Raw genomic sequence first — 19,546 nt, forward strand, 5'->3', positions numbered from 1 at the left:
TTTTAATCTTTTTTTGGTTTTTGTCTTTTTCTTTTTAGGGCTGCACCAGCAGCATATGGAGATTCCCAGGCTAGGGGTCTTATCAGAGCTACAGCTGCCAAACTACACCACAGCCACAGCAATGACAGATCTGAGCCGCGTCTCCACAGCTCATGGCAACACCAGATCTTTAACCCACTGAGTGAGGCCAGGGATCGAACCCACAACCTCATGGTTCCTAGTCAGATTCGTTTCCTCTGCATCACAAAGGGAACTCCCTTTTCTCTTTTAAAAAATAATTTCACAGAGTACAGAATTTTAGGTGTGTAGTTTTATTCTCTCAACACTTTAAATATTTTACTCCACTTGGCTTCTTGCTTGCATGTTATCTGATAAGACAATTCTTATCTTTGATTAGTAAAATAGTTTTTCTACTGGCTTTTTCAAGATTTTTTTCTTTATATTTATTTCTGTCACTTAAAAATGAAATGATATGCCTGGGTGTAGTGTGTGTGTGTGTTTTGGTCATTTATATTGTTTGGTATTTTGTAAGATTCCTGAATTTGTGGATTGATGTCTGATATTAGTTTGAGGGAATTTCACAATCATTATTGCTTCAAGTATTTCTTTTCATCCCTTTTCTCTTCTTTTTTTTTTTTTTTGGTATTTCCATTATGTATATTTTGCACATTTTGTGCTTTTACCAACGTTCTTTGATATCTGTGTTCTTTTCTGTCTTATTTTGCTTTTTCCTTTCAGTTTTGGAGGTTTTTAATTAATATATGCTCAAGCTCAAATATTCTTTCCTTATTTATGTCCAATCTACTAATAAGCCCATCAAAGATATTCTTCATTTCTATTATAATGTAATTTTTAAATTACTTGTAATTCTTTTTGTCTCTTAAAACTTTCATAGCTGTGCTTATATTGCTCAAATGTTTTTGAATACTATTTATATGTAAGAGACCTTGACATATGAGTCATGGTTGTTTTAAGTTCTTGGTCTGATCACTCCACCATCCCTGGCATTTTGAATTCTGGTGTGGATGCTGGTGAGCCTCTTTAAATTGCTCTTTGCTTTTTATATGCCTTGTGATTTTTTCACTTATAGCTGGATATACTTGATAAAAGGACTGTTGTAAATAGGTGTTTAGTAATTTGGTGGTGTGTGTGTAGAAAGAGTAAAACATTCTGGAGTCCTATGATTAAGTCTCAATCTTTTAGTAACCATTGGTCTCTGCATTTTGAACTTTCACAAGTGCTTCTCATTTGTTAATTTTACCCCCACTGAGGTGGGACAGGACGGCTAGGGTGGGATGGAAGTAGGCATTTCCTTTTTTCTAGATCAGTTAAGCTACAATAAAACCCCAGACTCTGGTTAAATAGTTTCCGCTGAGGACAGACCTTACTAAGAATAGAGTGCCCTGGTAGGTTTCATAATGGTTCCTTTTTCCTGTCCCCCAGCTGGAAGCTGGAGGAGATTTTTCTGTGACATTCACTGGGAGACTCTTGTAGAATTTCGGGAGGTATAATTCACAAAAGGGTGGGAGGGCCCTCAATAACTGGGTGCCCTGGAGTTTTTAATTTCTCATATTCTCTATGTTGAGTCTCCAGCATTTTATCAATTCCAGATCAGGTTTCTCTGCCCTGGCACTGATTCCCATGAATGTTTCTGCTTATTGGTTTCTGCTCTGGTAAGTTGTGGTTCTCTATATTCCTTAAAGGTCTCTCCAATTTCTGGGCTGCAGTTTGCCCTGTGACCTCGTATCACTTATTGACTTAAGAAGAGTTGTTGATTTTTCTGTTTGTTCAGCTTTTTATTTATTGTTAGAATGAAGTGGAAACTTCCAAGTTTCTTATATGCCGGAATGAAAACTGCAATTCAGTTTTTAACTTCATTCCTTTCTATTGTCAAGTAGTATTCCACTGTGTGAATATATCACATTTTATTTTACTATTAATCTTCTAATGAATGTTTGGATAATTTTTCACATTTTGGCTATTATGCATAGTGGTTCTAGGAAAATGTGTGTATATTGTGTGTGTGTGTGTGTGTGTGTGTGTGTGTGTGGTATATGTTCATTTCTTTAAGAGTGTGCAGGCTTAGTAATATGGTAACTACGTTTTTGAGGAAGTATTTCCGAAGTGGCTGCACCATTTAACGTTTCCACTAACAGGTCATAAATGCTTCAGTTTCCTCACATCATTGCTAACACTTGCTATTTTCCCTTAAAATTTTTCTGGATGACAAGCACCACAGTATGTGTAAAGATGTGTATCATTGGGGTGTTGCTTTGCGTTTTCTGCTGGCTAATGATGTGAAACACCTCTACGTGTGCTTAATATCCATATATATCTTTTTTGGAGGAATGTTTGTCCATATTCTTTGGCTTTTTAAAAACATGGTTATTTCTCCTTTTATTATTAATTTGTAAGAATTCATAATATATCTGTACACACGTTTCTTATGTCAAGCAGAGTACTGTGCACTGGTGACCAATCCCAGGGGAATAGTTTAAATGCTTCTGCCCGCAGCATCTTGGTGTCAGATTTCCAAGGAAAACACAACACAGTTAAGCACTGGAGGAAAAATTGCTTTACTTATCTAGAGAATAAACCGAGCAAGATCACAGTTTCAGTAGAGTGCTTTGGGTCCCTATGGCCAGCTGGTCTCTCCTTGCAGCTAAGAAAGGGCCTGCTTATACACCCATACACTGTAGGTGGAGGACATTATACAACAGCAGAATTGGCCATTGCCCCCTGGTGCACATATTTTGAGCAGCTACAAAAGTCATTGATCATGAAATAGGGGAATATATTCCGATACAAGATGAGAAGCCCGGCACAGGCTGTGTGCTCTTTCTCTTTTGGTAAGGAAGTATTCCAACCCCAAGGCCCATTCTTAGGTGTTCAGTTGTGATCTGAAAACTGTACACATTAAGACTGCATTTCCCAATACTTATTAGCTACATAATTTGCAAATATTTTCTGCCATTCTGTGGGCTGTCTTTGATATCTTTGATGCTGTTGTTTGAAGAGCAAAAGTTTTAATATTGGTGTTGTCCAATTTGTCTATAATTTTTTTTCTTTTGTTGCTTGTGTTATTTTTAAGTAACTAGTACCTCATAGAAAATGAGAGATACATTTACTGTCTACGCAGTTTTACCTTTACTTGAATGTCCTACACATGTAACTGTACACTAGAAAGCACTTTCAGAATGACTTCTTTCACTTCATAGTATGCATTTAATAACTGATCCATGTCTTGGTGTGACTTGAAAGATCATTTCATTTTGTCTCTGAATAATATTCCAGTGTATGGATGCACCACTGTTTTGTACACATTTATTTATTGAAGAACCTTTTGCTGGTTTCCAGTTTTCAGTGATTATGAATAAAGCTGAAATAAACATAGTACACAGGTTTTTGCAAAAACATATATTTTCAAGGCAGCTGGGTCAATACCTAGGAGCACAACTGCTTGATGGTGTGGTGAGACTATGTTTAGTTTTTTAAGGTACTGCCAAACTATCTTCCAAAGTAATTTCACCATTTTACATTCCTACCAGAGGGGAAAGACATCTCCTTTTGCAACTTGCCAGAATTTAATATTGCCAAGGCTTTTTTGTTGTTGTTCAGTCGTGTTTTTGCCATTTTCATAGGGCTATCTATCCTCCATACTTAATATTGACTTTTCCTACTGTTGTTAATAAGATGAGAGAGAGAGCTATGCTCACCTTCTAATAGGAGGTTTTCAAATTGTGCTTAGGTGCAAGTGGTCATGTTGATATAGGAGCTATATTATAGCGATGGGCTTCTAAGTGAAAGTGTTGACTCTAATAATTTTTTTCAACCATCCTGTATAGAAAAACACTCCATAAATTGTGTAGCTTAGAAACAAAGAGATTCTGCTTTTTCTCCTCTTGCTGTGTTTTTATCCTCACCTAAATCTTTGTCTCACTAATGACCCTTGCTTTTCTTCATATACTTAATTTTTATGTAGGTTATATTCATCCTTTTTAAGATCTTCATGCAATACACAGTTAATGAGTCTTAATAAAAGCTTTCTTTTATCCCTTTCACTTTTTTTGAATCTTAGGCGGAATACTGCTTTCACTAAACAAAGTGTTGTGTATTTTAACTTCATATTGAACACCTTGATCCCACACCCTGCATTTTTTATTTATTTTTTCTTGAAATTGCATTTGTCTCTTTTTTTCTTTCTCCTACAGTCACTCCATGTTCCTCACAAAGAGTGATAAATATTAGCCAAACTCAGTAGGCCTAGTTCTCCTGATGGCCTCTCCTGCATAACAAGTCATATTAAGCAAGCTTTGTAAATTCCTTTTTTTTTTTTTTTTTTTTTTTTTGTCTTTTCTAGGACCGCATCTGTGGCATATGGAGGTTCCCAGGCTAGGGGTCTAATTGGAGCTACAGCTGCCGGCCTTCGCCACAGATACAGCAAGGCAGGATCGCAGCCGTGTCTGTGACCTACACCACAGCTTATGGCAACGCCGGTTCCTTAACCCACTGAGTGAGGCCAGGGATCAGACCCACAACCTCATGGTTCCTAGTCGGATTCATTAACCACTGAGCCACAACAGGAGCTCCAAGGTTTGTAATTCTTATAGGTTAAGTATTGACTCCAAGCTTTCCACAAGCTTTTCACTTATTATAGATTTCCTGGTTACCTGAGGGAGAAGGGGCCATTTAAGCTGGCCTGGCTTCCTCTTGCTATATAAGCACTGGTGATTCTTCTAAAACTCAGCAGTCATTTCATGATTTGTGCTAGTAGTGATAATGCCCTAGTCTCCATTAAATAGAACAATTGAAAAAGAACAAAAGAGAGAAATCCTTGACCAAGATATTCCAAATTTTTTCCTGCATCTACTGAAGGCCTTTAGCCTCCAGTCATACAGAAATAGCCTTGACTTTCATCAATATGCAATGGGCAAAACCATAATTAATAAGGTTAATAGATCACCTGGGGTATTAAAGCTAATCATATTTATAAATTCAAATATTAAGTCAGTTATTACCCTGCAGTAGCAATTTATAGACTTCTCGGTGGCCTAGAAAATATAGCAAAAAAAAAAAAAAAAAAAAGCCCTATGTTTGTGTTTTATGCCCAAGGAAGAACCTTTAGGGTTAGGGTTATAATTTCTGGGTGGAATATTTAGCATAATTACATTCATATTCAATAGGGAATCTTTTAGAAAATCACTGCTTGGAATGCTGTTCTATAAATGTTCTATCGTGAGCCAAATTAAACATGTTATATGCCAAGTTCTCAGTCTAAGGAAAAACGTTACCATCTGCTGTAATTATATAGAATGAGAAAGATAGTGAATGTATTCCCATTTATTGAACACAAAAGAGACACTTTTAAAACAAATTGTTGGGCCGTGTTCAGTTTGTGATGTTTTCACTCAAGCAGAGTAATGTCTACATTTACTCAGTGTTATGGATTAGGTTGTTAAGTATACTCACATTTTACTCAAACCTTGCAAATATTCCTTGGCCAGAAGGAGAGTGCAATGAAACATGATTCTGTCTGTAATCAGTTAAAAATATCCAAACTGACAATTTGCTTGGGTGACAGTTTACTTGGGATTTAAATCTCTCTCTAATGAGGTATAAGAGTAGTTTCACTCAAATTTTACAGTTAAGGGAATTTCTACTTAAGTTAGAAATACACATTTCCCCCAACATTTCTTAAGTTCTGAATTAGGAGTAATACCATTTTTGTAAATTCTTCCTAAATTTCTTTGATCGAAAGAAATAAAATATGATCAGTTCGAATACTCCTTATCTGTGAACAAGAGTTATATTTATAAGATGGATGCAAATTATCCAGACTTTACTAAACAGCAAAGAAAATGATGCACATCATCCCTGAAGTAGGCCTCTTATTTACACACTTTCTGTATCAAAATGAAGTATGGATCCTGGCAAATCCACTATACTTTATTCTCAAAGCCACTGGGCATTTTTCACAGCAATCTTGGCTGCCTTCTGTAAATTGTTTTTTTCCTACAACATACATTTCTCTCTTTCATACTCCAAAATACATTATTTATGTGTATGCCTAATTCTGTTATTGGGAAAAGTAAGTTAATTTTTAGAGTTATTGATTTTACTTTGTCCAACATATGTTGTTCTTTCCTTTCTGTGACTAAAACAAAAGATATATGAAAGAAACCAAAAAAATCAATATTTCTCTGATAACTGTGTTACTTAAAAATCACATTTGGTTCAGAGAAATGCAGGATATGAGGTAACATTACGTGTGAACCAAATGTTCTAAGCTCCTTCCTCCAAGCATCTTTCCATAACCACCCTCACCTGCTTCTCTCTATTAAGTACCACACCTGTGTACTTCAATAATATACTATATTACATTTACTCCATTTATTATAATTATTAGTGTGCATGCTGTCTCTGTCATATTGCTAGCTTATTAAGGACATTAGATTGTATTGTTTATGTTAACATATGCTTTCCTAAGTGTAAAAGAATATATTGCTCATTGTATTAGGGTAAACTTTAACATTAAGGAACAAAGTGGTAAATTGTTCTAGATTCTTCTTTAGATTGGCTTATGCTGTTTTTCTGCATGAAGTCAGTTTAAAAGAAGTTCTCCCCTTTATCTTAGTGTGGCAGACTCTGGAAGAACCGCAGAGGATTAGAGGGAAAAATGAAACATACATAGATCTAATCTATGCCCAGGAATAAGTCAAAAGGCTAACAGTAATATTAATAATATAAGCTTCTATTTATTGGGTAACTACCATGATCCAAACACCTATGACACCTGTTATAAGTGATATTAATGACAACCTTCTTAAATAAGTAATTGATTTTAGGTTGAAAACACACCCTCACAACTCCTTTTATATTCCGCTGCAGCAGAAGGAGGAACTTACTTGCTTCTTTGTCATTGGGACCTACTACACTCCTCCTTGCAAAAAACCTGAGTTCCCAATTTCTCTGTGAAGTCTATAGTTTGGGCAGAAGGGAATACGTTTAATTCAGGGGAAATGTTAGCATCTGGTGCATTGAGCTTAAGACTTTGAAAAATCTCCTAGGAAAGGCATTTGATAGGAGAGTAAGAATGGAAACTTCTGGTGGGGTCTTGATCCAGCAAGCTTAAGTTTTCATGATGGTTTAGTGAAATAGAGACTGTAAATTTCTCACTTTGGTGGTTTGTGTGGCCAGTCCTGTGCTGTACTGCCCATTTTTAGAACTGAGCTGTTGTTCAGACTCGATGGGTAACTCTAACAAATGAAACCTTGTCCATGGAGTGAGAGGTTATTTTTTTAATAAGGTCATTGACTATTTTTATAAGACATTAGGTTTAATGGAAACATAAATTTCATCAAAAGTGTTGGTTTGTGACTTGCTGCAACTTGACTTTGAACTGCTTAAGTAGTTATTAAAATATATATATATGTGTGTGTGTGTGTACACATATGTTGGTACTATACATGTAAGTGCTCAGATTTTTTAACAGGAAGGAAAGTCTGAGGAAACAGAATATTATGGGAAAATAAAGAGACTCCACATTTGGAATCTTTAGACATCAAGAAATACGACAATTATGTGCTGTGTTAATTGTGCTGTGCTTCTAAGCCCAAATACAGGTAGGTAGAGTGAATGATTTGTCTATCCTAGAGCACTGGTTTGTGAGGTTCTGAATTTTAGGTAGTAAATAGTGCTAGAGAAGCTCAATGAAATGCCATTTTTTATTTGTGACCAAAGAAGAGCAATTTGAGGGGCTATCCTTATATTTAAGTAGTTTATCCATAGTCACAAGAGACCTCCATCCTCTCCCCATATGGCCAATTTGGCTTTGGTTGTTCAGTTGAATGGATTTGGACCTGTGTCCATAGATGTGGAATTAGAGACCTAATAGATATGGAATTAGAGACCTAAATTATACAGTCTTTGAAAGCACATAACAAAACTGGTCATCATGGTACACTAAGGACGCCACTATAAAAGAATTAATAACAGCTTCATTTCAGAAATGTGCTGAAGAATATTCTCCAGCTGATACATTCTCCTGCATATAAGGCATGTTTTACATGCCTAAGAAATTACATACCAGAAGGAAGAATATATGAAAAGATCTATTCAAAAGAATGTAAATGCTATGTTAATAGATTGACCTAAACTCATTTCAGCTCTGGAATTTCAGAAATATGGAGAGTAGAGGAGACATGAATGTCCACATATTAATTGATTTAAATAAGCCATATGAAAAAGAAGGTCACATCAAATAAGACATGGTATTTGACAACTGCTATACTTCCAATCTGTAAAATTTGCCAGAAGTCTACCATTGCTCAAGCAACACTGTCTGAATTCTCTAGTTATGGTAATTACATAATGAAAAAATTAATATTTTGATGGAAGAGCCCTTCAACTGTATTAAAGGATGTTTTTCATGGGCCCTAGATAACTAGTGTTGATTGACCAAAGGAGATCTGTTTTCTTTCCTACCTGTAGGAGAGAGAGTGTGTTGTTTCTCCTTTTTTTATTGGATGAAAAGAAAGCCACAAGAGAAGTACTCATAAATTTGAGGAATATTTCTAAACATTAATTGTTTTTAATTTTTGTTTGTGTTTTTAATTTTTAATAATTGTTTTTGTTTTTAATTTTTCTTCCAAATTTAGTCATCTGCTTATTCATTAGCCTGTGGAGCTGACCCTGTATTACTGGAGCAAGGAAGAAGGGCATTTTAGAGATATGATATGGCAAAGTATTCCCAAGGAGGTGGGAGAGCAACACCTCTAGATTCCAATGCATGAAGCCATTTTCTTATTTTTTTTATCCTTATTTTGACCAATATTGAAGAAATGTATAAAGATCAAGAGACAGTGAAAAAATTTATGTGAAAGAGCCACAAACCATCTGCTTCTCTTTAAGCAACCCATGCTTCAATTGCAAAGCACTGGAGAAATTTTTTAAAAAATGCCTACTATCCAAAGCCATCTATAGAATTTAGGCCTCAAAATTCCAATGGCATTCTTCACAGAGATAGAAAAAGCAATCCTAAAATTTGTATGGAATCATGAAAATTTTGAATAGCCAAAGCAATCCTGAGAAAGGAAAGCAAAGCTAGAGGAATAACATTTCCCTATTTCATAGGAATAACGTTTTCCTATGGTAATCTATAGTCACTAAAACGCTATGGTACCAGCATAAAAATAGATACATTTCCCAGTGAAATAAAATAGAGAGCCCAGAATTTATTCCCTACAGATATGGTCACGTACTATTTGACAAAGGAGATAAGAACATCCATGAGGAAAGTGTAGCCCTTTCAATAAATGATGCTAGGAAAACTGGATAAACACATATAGGAAATGAAATTATACCCTCAACTTATACTGCTCACAAATATTAACTTGAAATGCATTAAAGGCTTAAACATAAAATTTCGTGCCAGAATATGCCTAGAAGGAAAGATAGGGAAGAATCTCCTCAACATTGATTTGGCAAAGATTTTTCTGTATATGACACCAAAAACACAACAAAGGAAGAAAACAAATATGATTACATCAAACTTAAAAGATTTTGCATACCCAAAGAAACAATAAACAATGAAAATTCAGCCTACAGAAAGGAAAAATTTTATAAACCATATACCTGATGTGAGGTTAATATTTAGAATTTACAGACTCATCTAATTTAATAATAAAATAACAAATCCAGTTAAAATGGGTAGATAAACTTTGGATGTCCAAGGAAGACATCCAAAAGGCCAATAGCTACATGAAAAGGTGCTTAACATGACTATTCATCAGGGAAATGCAAATCAAAATCACAATGAGGTATTACTTCCCACTTGTTATATAATAGGTTTCATCAAAAGATCAAAGATAAAAAATATTGGTGAGGATGGGGAGAAAAAAATTACATTTGTACATTGCTATTGGAAATGCAGATTGGTGTAGAAACCATGGAAGACAGGTTGGAGGTTGTTCAAAAAATTATATATATATATATATACACACCTATTGTATGATCTAGCATTTCCACTTCTGGGTATATACCCAAAGGAAATGAAAACGGGCTGGCAAATAGGTATCTGCACTTCCATGTTCATTGCAGCATTATGCACAATAGCCAACATAGGAAACAACTGAAGTGTCCATCAAGAGTTGAACAGGTAAATACGCATAATTCAGCCATGAAAGGGGACATCCTACCATTTGAGATAACATGGATGTACCTGGAGGACCTTCTGTCAAGTGAAATAAGCCAAACATAGAAAGGCAAATGCTGCATGATACCCGTTATAAGTAAAATTTGGAAAAGTCAAACTTACGAAACAGAGTAAAATGGTGGTTAACAGCAGAGAACAGTAAGGGGATAGGACAAAATTCATTTAAGGGTACAAGTGTGAAATTAGTAGTAAATAAGTTCTAGAGATATAATGCACAGTAAATATAGACAATATTATGTTATAATAATCAAACTTGCTAAGCAGTCAATTATTCCAAAAACTAAAAAGAAATAATTATGTGATATGATAGACATGCTAATTATCATTACAAGGGTAATAATATTACAAATACAATTATCAAATCAATAGGCATGAACCTTAAACTTATACAATGCTAGCTATCATATATATTTTAATATAATTTTTAAAATAAATTTAAAACATAAATTATAGATGCACAAAATCTTTTGACAAACTTCAACAGCCATTTATGATAAAACTCTCCAGAAAATAGGTATAAGAGGAAACATACCTCAACATATTAAAGGCCATATATGACAAAGCCACAGCTACTCAATCATACCATATCATACTCAATGGTGAAAAACTAAAAACAATTATTCTAAGATTAAGAATGACAAGAATATCCACTCTTGCCACCGTGATTCAATATAGTATTAGAAATTCTAACACAGCAATCAGATAAGAAAAATAAATAAAAGGAATCCTAATTGGAAAGGAAGAAGTAAAACTCACTGCCTGAGAAGAAATGACACTGTACATAGAAAATCCTGAAGATGCCATCAGAAAACTATTAGAGTTCATCAATGAATTTAGCAAATTTTCGGGATACAAAAACAATATACAGAAATCTGTTACATTTCTATACACTAACAACTATCAGAAAGATAAATTTAGGAAGTAATATCATTTACCTTCATATCAAAAAGAATAAAATACCTAAGAATAAGCCCACCTATAGAAGTAAAAAACCTATACGTGGAAAAGTATAAGATGATGAAGAAATTGAAGACACAAATAGCTGGGAAGATAGACTATATTCTTGGATTGAAAGAATATTATTAAAATGACCATACTACTCAAGGCAATTGACCGATTCCATGCAATCCCTATTAAAATACCAGGGTCTTTTTCACAGAACTATAACAGTTTAAAAATTTGTATGGAAACAAATTTCCCAAATAGCAAAAACAATCTTGATAAAGATGAACATAGGTGGACGTATCACACTCCCTGACTTCAGACTGTATTCTAATTTTACAGTAATCAAAATAATATGATATTGGCACAAAAACAGATATATAGTCAATGGATTAAAATGTGTGCGGAAGAACTGAATAGACATTTTTCCATAGTGGAAATGCAAATGGCCAACAAGTACCTGAAAACATGCTCAACATCACAAATCAAAACCACAATGAGCTATCACTTCACAATGGATATCATCCAAAAGAATACAAATCACATATGTTGGCAAGGATGTGGAGAAAAGGAAACCCTTGTGCACTGTTGATGGCAAAGTAAATTGATAAAGCCATTGTGGAAAACAGTATGGATATTTATCAAAAAACTAAAAATGGAACTACCATATAATCCAGCATTTCCACTTCTGGGCATATGCACAGAAAAGACAAAAATTCTAATTCGAAAAGATACCTGAACCCTAATGTTAGTAGCAGTATTTACCAACTTGTATGTATTATACATACACATCCAAATACACACACAATGGAATACTACTCAGCCATAAAAATGAACAAAATTTTTTCCATTTGCAGCAACACAGATGGACCTGGAGGGCATTATGCTAAGTGAAATAAGTTAGAGTAAGATAAAATTGTTTATGGTATCACTTATATGTGGAATTTAAAAAATAAAACATATACGTGAATATAATCCAAAAAAGCAGACTCAGAGTATAAATTAGCAGTCACCAGTAGAGAGAGGGCATTTGGGAAGGCCAATACAGGGGTAAAGGATTAAAAGGCACAAATTATTAGGTAAAAAAAAAAACTATGAGAATGTATTTTACAACAGGGGGAATATAGCCAATAATTTATATTAATTATAAGTCGAGTATAACCTTTAAAAATTGTGAATCTCTGTCTTGTACACCTGTGACATATAATATTCTACATCAAATATATTTCAATTAAAAATATCTTTAAAAATCCCATAAAGTTTTAACATAAACTTCTCTGAGATTGAAGAACATAATGGAATTCTTCCTTTAATCTAATAATAACCACATCATGGTATAAGGCTAAAATACATTTTTTTTTTGTCATTTGTCTTTTCAGGGCTGCATCTGCGGCATATGGGGCAGCTAGGGGTCTAATCGGAGCTACAGATAGGGGTCTAATCGGAGCTACAACTGCCAGCCTACTCCACAGCCCCAGTAATGCCAGATCTGACCCACATCTGCAGTCTACACCACAGCTTACGGCAACGCTGGATCCTTAACCCACTGAGTGAGGCCAGGGATCGAACCCACAACCTCATGGTTCCTAGTTGGATTAGTCTCTGCTGCAACATGAGGGGAACTCCAAGGCTAAAATACTTTTAAGAGAGGCATTATCTAGAAGTAAATTTCCATACAGTATAACTGAGGGTGCAGTTATTTGGAAAAATAAGCCATTTGTGTGCATGTCTAAATGAGTTGAGAGATCTTAATAACCAAAATAGTCTGGTGGAAATTTATAATGGTTATAATTAGCATAAAAATGAAGTAGTAATCCATTCTCTATAGAATTCAGAAAAGACCAATAAGAGGCATTAATTTGAATTTTGAAAAGGAATGGAAAATTTTGATTTTGGCAAAAGACAGAAAAATAAGACTGGGAGAAAAGAAAGTTGCTAAGAAAATTTGGAGGGCTGCAATGAGATGAGGACTATTTCATGAATGTTCTAATAAGCCATGTTAAGGAAATTTGACTTTATTTCAAAGACATGCAGATTGCTATAGGAGTTAAAGCAAAGGAATTCTATAATATATATGTGGAGTACCTCCAATGGCAGTGTAAATGATTGGTGAGGATAAAGTCTAGAAACAGGATCCCAGGGAAGTGGTGGCTGTGGTATTAGGTGGTCCCAGACCACAACATGGCAGTAGAAAAATACAAGAAATATATGAGGTTACAAGTGGGCAATATTAATAGGAATAATGTCTCACATACTGCCTGTGAGAAAAGTAAACATTGAAAAATAGTCAGTATTCAGGAGTTTCAAAATATGGTATTTGATAATAGCAGATGTCAAGCATGAAGAAAATTAAGTTGGGATTCAGGAATGTAAAGGAGCTAAAACTATAAATTATTGTGCATTTACCGTGTACCAAGTGCCACACTAGGAAGCTTGCATAGGTTATAGTCCTGATATCACATTAGCACCCTGTGTAGGTAGGCGTGATTGGGATTGTTAGTCACAGGTAATAAAATGGTAACTTGACTATTTTAAATGACTTACCAACTCTCATAGATCATAAGTGCTTAGTAAGGCTTTGAAGTGTCTATATGTTTGCCAGTGTAACACATTGTGGTTTTAATTTAGTGAAAATGACTCTAAAATGAAAAATTACTCCATTCAGAGTAAATGATTACATATAGACAAATTCTGATTAGCCAAAGTAAAGTGAATGTGTAATATTTTTCTGAGTACTTGAAAGTTTGATAATGAGGTTTCACTTTTTCCTGCTGGATCCTTTGAAACAGATTTCAAATAAAGAAAGAGAGTGGGAGAGAGTAGACAAGTTCTAAATATTTTGTTCAAATCAGAGCTTCCCCTTTCTGTAACTCATGTGACCATGAGCTCTACTTAAATCTTTGCTCTAGCAATTTCCTCATCTGTAGAATAGAAACAATAATCATACATAACTTAGAGTCTAGTGTAATGTTTAACTTACAAAGTTTATTGAAGTTTGAGTTTGCTCTCTACAAATATGAAGTACCATTATTCCAGGTAAACAGATAAATATCTATTTCAGTGCTTTTGGAAATACAGTCACATTTCCTTTCCCTGAATTTTGGCTTACATAAATTGCATACATTCTTAAATAATATTCTGCAGTATTAGCAGAAGAAAGAGACTGATTTCCAAGTTAAAGTGTAAAATAACGTATACTTTTTAGGTAAAAGCTTAAAAGGAAAAACACCCAACTCCAATGGCAGTAATAGCTCATGTATAAAAAGATAGTAGAGTGTGTATTTTTTCCATTTAACTTTATATTTTCCTTTGTTAAGCAGGTGGATGTTTCCTTTTTCTCTTCCATTATACAAACTTTAAAGTATAATAAATATAAGGGAAGTATTTTAATAACATAAAATAATTGGCATTCAAAAAACTTCTGCATAGCATTTGTATTTGATTACTTTCTTTTCATGAATTTCATTCTTATCAATGGCAATAAAATGTGCTTTTAAAAAATAACTCATTTAGTCGCTTAAATTTTAGGATAATTCTTGTTTTTACTTCAAGCAGAGGTCAATGTTTTAGTATCCAAAAACTTAGGGATTTTTTTTTTAAGTTTAACTCATGAAATCTGGTCTATTCATCCAAAAATTCTCAGCCCACTAATATGACAGCTATCATTAGGAGAATTTCCAAGCACCCTTGTAACAAAATATATTAGCAGATTTATATGTTAACTTGCTTTGAAGAAAACTGCAGAAAATATTTCTTTCAGAGTTATGCATTTGTAGGACCTATAAAACATTTCAGGTGAAAACCCTTAAAAATCTTGCTTGGAAGAGAAAGGAAACATTCCCTTTGTGGAAGTGGTCAGGAGTAGTTAAATTGACTGAATAAAATTTTAAAGGGAGTAAATATCAATTAAACTTTTTATGAAGTGGAGAAATATATTGTTTATATGGTTGCAAAAAATTAATTTGGGATATTATTACAATCACTGAACCCTCTTATTTCCACAATGAAAGCATCGCATAATCCCTAGCACTGTGATACACTATAGAGAACTGTGTTGGAAATTTCTCATCTGTTGAGAAGAAAAGTTCAATGAAGAATATCTAATTTAAATACATGCAGATATTTAAAAATTGGGATTCTTTGAAGAATCTTTGTCACTTAACTATAATTCATTGAGTGACTACCTCTCTATTTTTTAAATTAAATTATTCAACAAATAGTTACTGAACATCCTCTATATCCCAAGCACTGTTTTCTGAGGATAACTAGAGATATTATGGAACCATTATTTCAAGAAACTCACAGCCAGTGGAGGAAAAGTTTAAATAATAAACACATTGATTATCTCATCCTCATTACTTTTGAAATAGTGGTTGTTGAAACACTATTCAGAATTTCTCAACCACTTTGTTTCTGGCTTGTACTGTTGACCCAGTTTCAGATTTTTTTATGCTACCCTTGGCAAGGAAGAGCTTTCCCATCCACTCTATCCTGTTGGGTCTTTGAGACATTTTCTAGACTGATCTTAGGCATGCTCTAGCCTCACTTTGATAAAGCAAAATGAACAAACAACAAAGATGTGGGAAAACTCCTAAAGAAAACAAAGTCCTTAACATTCCCGATGTCCAAACATAGGCATTTGGCAGGGCTGGCGCTGGGAGGGGTGGAGAAATCTTGTAAAAAGGAAAGTTTTAAGTGGAGTCATAGTACATGAATACAGGTTCTCGAACTAGAAAAGGAGCTTGTGCAAGAGCAAGGAGATCTGAGCAAAGAGTGCATTTAGGGAGCTCAAAATGTGACTAAAGGTTGAAGTGCTAGAGTCAGAGATCATAGGGAAACAAACAGAATAATAATGGCTTCATTTGTTTTAGGACTAGTTAAATAAACTTGGGGAACTACTCAAGACAATATGTCTGAAAAAAAAAAAAGGTGAAACAAATTGTAGACCTAATTCAGTGAAACCTAGGAATATTGTCAATAATCAAATGCAATATACAAAATAAAAACAAAGCAGTTTTTATTTTCAGTCAAATTTTGATTGTTATAGAAAGTCTAAAAATGGTAAATTCCTATAAATATATATTCCCTAATAACTAAAGGAAAACATTTTCTTATAGAATAAAATTATGATGTCAGTTTTATTAGAATATATTCAAATATTGAGACTTTTGTCAAGAAGACTCCATTTTTGACAGTTATGTGGAATATAGAATGTTGAAAAATTTACCTTCTTACATTTGGCTACTACCTTTTGCAGATACTTATAGTTTGTTATTATCTGTACATCTAAGCAGAGAAAGGGATTTCACTATAAGTATTATATTACCATGCATTTTGGCTATAAAATAAAAGTTGGGAAAGATAAATAGAAGAGAAAAAACACTGAACATTAACAAAGTACATAAGGACAAAAAAAAGGACCAAAAAGAACTTTTTATTTATTTATTTTATTCATTTGTTTTTCCACTGTACAGCATGGGGGCCAAGATACACTTACATGCATACATTTTTCTTCCACCCTTTGTTCTGTTACAACATAAGTATCTAGACATAGTTCTCAATGCTACTCAGCAGGATCTCATTGTAAATCCATTTCAAGTTGTGTCTGATAACCCCAAGCTCCCAATCCTTCCCACTCACTCCCTCTCCTCCTGGGAAGCCACAAGTCTGTTCTCCAAGACCATGATTTTCTTTTCTGTGGAAATGTTCATTTGTGCTGTATATTAGATTCCATTTATAAGTGCTATCACATGGTATTTGTTTTTCTCTTTCTGACTTATTTCACTCAGGATGCAAGTCTCTAGTTCCATCCATGTTCCTATAAATGGTATTATGTCATTCTTTTTTATGGCTGAGTAGTATTCCATTGTGTATATATACCACATCTTCCTAATCCAATCATCTGTCGATAGACATTTAGGTTGTCTTCATGTCTTGGCTATTGTGAATAGTGCTGCAATGAGCATGCAGGTGCATGTGTCTTCTTCAAGGAAACTCTTATCCGGATATATGCCCAAGAGGGGGATTGTGGGGTCATATGGAAGTTCTATGTATAGATTTCTAAGGTATCTCCAAACTGTTCTCCATAGTAGCTGTACCAGTGATGAAAGAAAATCAGAGGCAGATATATAAGAAAATTAGGGAAGAATAGCTTCTCCATTTAATTTGCAATTATCAAATTCTTTACTAAAATATCCCCTTAAATAATGTTACACAGAGGCAAGTAACAGGATGATGTGTAGGAAATTACTTGTGGCTTTTTAGAATGTCCAGGGCAAATCAACTGTGTTAAAAGAAAAATACAAAAAGAAAAAATTGAAAAATCTTGCTTCATGTATCTCTTGTGTTTCATGGGTTTTCCCAAAGTAGCCTGAAAATGTATTCAGTTCCTATCCTTTAAAAAAGAATGTTTTACTACACCACCAATTTCAAAGAATATCGTTCAAGCAAAAGGGGTGAGGGCAGCTAAAATATCCCCATCTGTTTCAAAGATCTCATTAAGATGCATCTATGCATTTTCACTGAGAAACTATTTCATAAAATTACACCAAAACATATTTTACATTAGCTAGAGCACAGTAGGGGTTGGAAAAAGTACAGAGGCTTTGGAGATATCTGATTTGTTTGTTTGTTTTAACAAGTAGAGGTCCCCAGGGCATTGCCTTTAATAGAGCTAACATCAGGAATGCAGACGCATCATTCAACAAATGCTGGTATACAGAATATTTTTTTATGTCTGGGATTTTTACTCCCTAAATTCTACTGCTTCAGCTAGATACTTTATAGTGGTATTTACCCAGATTAGTTTTTCTTAGACTTTCTTTGTACATAGATAAACTTGTAGCAACTGATCATTTTTAAGAAATAATAGTGTCTGTTTTTACCATTTTGGAGCAGCATGTGCTTTTAGTAGCATGATGGTTTACTTGTTTTTATTTTTGGTTTAAATACAGTGTTGTATGTATAGTAAGTTTCCAAAGTCAATGTTTCTGATTTTGATCTAATCTAGTGAGTACATTCCTGAAATAGGCTTGAACAAAAAGTGTCTAACCAAGTGGGGCAAATTTTGCTTGTTAAATTTATGAATCACATTAAAAAAAATAGCCTAAAATGTTTTTTTGGAAGCACACTGTTACATGTAGAATGGATAGGCAGTGGGGCCCTACCATACAGCACAGAAAAATGTGTATGATTGGGTCACTGTGCTGTACAGAACCTGAAGAAACATTGCAAATCAACTATACTTTAATAAATAATTTAGGAATGACAGAAGTATAAATATTGAAAGGCTCAAAATATTGAAATCTGTTGTGAAGTTTGTTAAACTGACACAAATATTTAGTCAAGTGTAAGATTCAAAATCATTCAAATATAGTTATCAATGGTAAACTATCAGTTTGTGTGTGTGTATTTACATGTGTGTGTATGTGTGTGATGTTTTACAAAGTATAAATCCTCAATCAAAATTGTTTTATAGGGCATTCTATTTATAATATCATAACTAAGATTTATATATGTATTAATTGATTTCTCAAGGACACAATATGGATAAGTAAAAACGGCAAGATAAGCGCTTTTTCCTCATTTATGAACTGCTTTCATCTTCCATTGTTACAGGGTTTTCTCATTATAAGAGTAAACGGGAGGAGTTCCCGTCGTAGCTCAGTGGTTAATGAATCCGACTAGGAACCATGAGGTTGCAGGTTCAGTCCCTGGCCTTGCTCAGCAGGTTGGGGATTTGGCGTTGCCGTGAGCTGTGGTGTAGGTTGCAGACGTGGCTCGGATCCCGCGTTGCATGGCTCTGGTGTAGGCTGGTGGCTACAGCTCCGATTTGACCCCTAGCCTGGGAACCTCCATATGCCGTGGGAACGGCCCAAGAAATGGCAAAAAAAAAAAAAAAAAAAAAAAAAAAAGAGTAAATGGGAAAGAGAACTCTTGAAGCAACTAAGAGTAAAAGGAAGATCCAGAAATCAATATAAGTGAATAACCACAGTGTTGGACATAATATATGATAATAATCTACCTTAACTCTTTTTTTCTAGTGATTTGTAGGATAGATTAAGGTATTGAATAAATGAACAGAAATAATAAGAGAACTTCCTGTCATTAATCAACTTTATTTCAGCTTTGGTAAAGTCAGCTTTGGTCAAATTTTAAGGTAGAAAACATTTATTATTATAGTTGTTATTATTTACTTTTATTTAGCAATTAATTCTACCCCTCTCACTTATATCTCCATTACCCCAGGTATGTATTTCTACATCTCTAGTACCCTATTTGGGATTTCTCACCCAGGAGCACATCCCATGCTCTACTTTTGCTATCCCAGGATTCTGCCACACTTAAAATTCTGGATTCATAACGGAATCAGCATTCTTGGGAGTTTAGTTT

The 19,546-nt window shown here is 34.3% G+C and overlaps 2 long non-coding RNA genes across 3 annotated transcripts in view; one reads left to right on the plus strand and one right to left on the minus strand.

Annotated features, from left to right (window-relative positions):
* Positions 1–19,546, minus strand: part of LOC110260236 — a 911,564-nt gene that overhangs the window by 269,026 nt on the left and 622,992 nt on the right. The window lies entirely within an intron of this gene.
* LOC102168185 overlaps positions 397–19,546 on the plus strand; it is an 89,196-nt gene continuing 70,046 nt past the window's right edge. The window contains exon 1 of one of the 2 annotated variants that reach the window (XR_002343150.1): positions 397–1,673. This is a non-coding gene — a long non-coding RNA (uncharacterized LOC102168185). The remainder of the gene's footprint in view (positions 1,674–19,546) is intronic. The other variant, XR_002343149.1, reaches the window with a different exon arrangement.

This window comes from Sus scrofa, chromosome 4 (assembly GCF_000003025.6).
Source record: "Sus scrofa isolate TJ Tabasco breed Duroc chromosome 4, Sscrofa11.1, whole genome shotgun sequence".
NCBI classification, from domain to species: domain Eukaryota; kingdom Metazoa; phylum Chordata; class Mammalia; order Artiodactyla; family Suidae; genus Sus; species Sus scrofa.